Here is a 2,066-nt window from a genome sequence, read left to right as displayed (position 1 = left end):
TTAAGTCTAGCCTTAAAAGTACAGAGAGTGTCTGCCTCCTGAACCCAGGCTGAGAGCTGGTTCCACAGGAGAGGAGCTTGATAGCTAAAGGCTCTGCCTCCCATTCTGCTTTTGAGAACTCTGGGAACCACAAGTAGGCCTGCACTCTGAGAGCGAAGTGGTCTATTGGGATAATATGGTACTATGAGGTCTTTAAGGTATGAAGGAGCTTGATTATGAAGGGATTTGTATGTGAGAAGAAGGATTTTAAATTCTATTCTATATTTTACAGGGAGCCAATGAAGAGAAGCTAATATAGGAGAAATATGATCTCTCTTGCTAGTTCCTGTCAGGACTCTGGCAGCGGCATTCTGGATTAATTGGAGGCTTTTTATGGAGATATTGGGACATCCAGATAGTAATGAGTTACAGTAATCGAGCCTTGAGGTAACAAATGCATGGACTAGTTTTTCTGTATCATTTTGAGACAGGATGTTCCTAATTTTGGAAATGTTGCACAGGTGAAAGAATGCAGTTCTAGAGATTTGTTTTATGTGTGAGTTAAAGGACATGTCCTGGTCAAAAATAACTCCAAGGTTTTTTACAGTAGTGCTGGAGGCCAGGGCTATGCCATCTAGAGTAGCTATAATTTTAGAAAAGTTATTTCTGAGATTTTTTGGCCCAAATATAATGACTTCTGTTTTCTCCAAGTTTAAAAGTAAAAAGTTACTGGTCATCCAGGCCTTGATGTCAGTTAGACAGGCTTGAAGTCTGGTTAACTGGTTTGTGTTAACAGGTTTAATTGATAGATATAACTGAGTGTCATCTGCATAGCAGTGGTAATTAATAGAGTGCTTCCTAATGACATATCCTAAAGGAAGCATGTACAGGGTGAACAGAATCGGTCCTAGCACGGAGCCTTGTGGAACTCCATAACTAACTTTTGTTCGTGTGGAAGGTTCATCATGAACATGAACAAACTGGAATCTGTCCGATAAATAGGATTGGAACCACTTTAACGCTGTTCCTCTGATACCAATCACATGCTCCAGTCTCTGTAATAAGATGTTGTGGTCAATGGTGTCGAATGCAGCACTAAGGTCTAGGAGGACAAGTATTGAAACAAGTCCATTATCTGAGGCTAAGAGAAGATCGTTGGTAACTTTCAACAGTGCTGTTTCTGTACTATGATGTGCTCTAAATCCTGATTGAAAATCTTCAAATAGTTCATTCCTGTGTAAGTGGTCTGATAGCTGCTTAGCAACAGCTTTATCTAGGATTTTAGAAATAAATGGCAGGTTGGATATTGGTCTATAATTAGCCAAGACTCCTGGATCAAGACTAGGCTTTTTGAGTAATGTTACGTCATTAATGACGGAAACGGAGAGGACCCAAAGGCAGATTCAAAAACAGAGTCAGTTTATTATAACACAAATTCACTGGAGGTTAATCCACACATAAAACTCTCCAGGTGCTCAGGACAGTCTTTCCTGAAAGTACAGGGCGACGAATGCCTGGATCAGACTGCGTGGCTCCCAGGCGACAGGGGAAGGCACACCCCAGGAACTGCTGACATGCAGGGACCTGGAGAAATAGAGAACAGGTAAGTTTTTGGCTGAGCTGATCCTTTCACTGAGTGAAGCTGGCGAGAGGCTACCGCGTGTAGATAACGGGAAGAACTGGCGACGCTGGAGAGGTGAACCGGAGCCTTTATTGACGATGGTGAGTAATTGGGACCAGGTGATGCTCATCAGCAGCAACTGTCTCTTGTGGCACACCTGCAGACAACACACCCTGAGGTAGAAAGGAGACAAGGTAATTAGGAGGACTGGTACTGCCGCCTCATGACAGTACCCCCTCCCTTACGGTCGCCCCTCGGCGACCCCCAGGCTTGTCAGGGTGTCTCCGATGGAAGTTTCTCACCATGGTGGAGTCAAAGATAGCCGAGCGTGACACCCAGGAACGCTCCTCTGGGCCGTAGCCCTCCCAGTCCACCAGATATTGATACCCCCGTCCTCGGCGGCGGACATCCAGTAACCGCCGCACCGTGTATGCGGGGGCATCATCGATGAGCCGGGGCGGCGGTG

The 2,066-nt window shown here is 45.3% G+C and overlaps 1 long non-coding RNA gene across 1 annotated transcript; it reads right to left on the bottom strand.

Annotated features, from left to right (window-relative positions):
- Positions 1 to 1,381: 1,381 nt before the first annotated feature.
- On the bottom strand, positions 1,382 to 1,816 carry LOC113143643 (uncharacterized). Its single transcript, XR_003297063.1, has 2 exons — positions 1,637 to 1,816; positions 1,382 to 1,563 (listed from the first exon to the last, which is right to left on the bottom strand). It is a non-coding gene; the product is annotated as an uncharacterized LOC113143643 (long non-coding RNA).
- Positions 1,817 to 2,066: the final 250 nt, after the last annotated feature.

Source organism: Mastacembelus armatus, chromosome 14 (assembly GCF_900324485.2).
Source record: "Mastacembelus armatus chromosome 14, fMasArm1.2, whole genome shotgun sequence".
NCBI lineage: Eukaryota > Metazoa > Chordata > Actinopteri > Synbranchiformes > Mastacembelidae > Mastacembelus > Mastacembelus armatus.
This window is presented reverse-complemented; position numbering and strand designations above follow the sequence as displayed.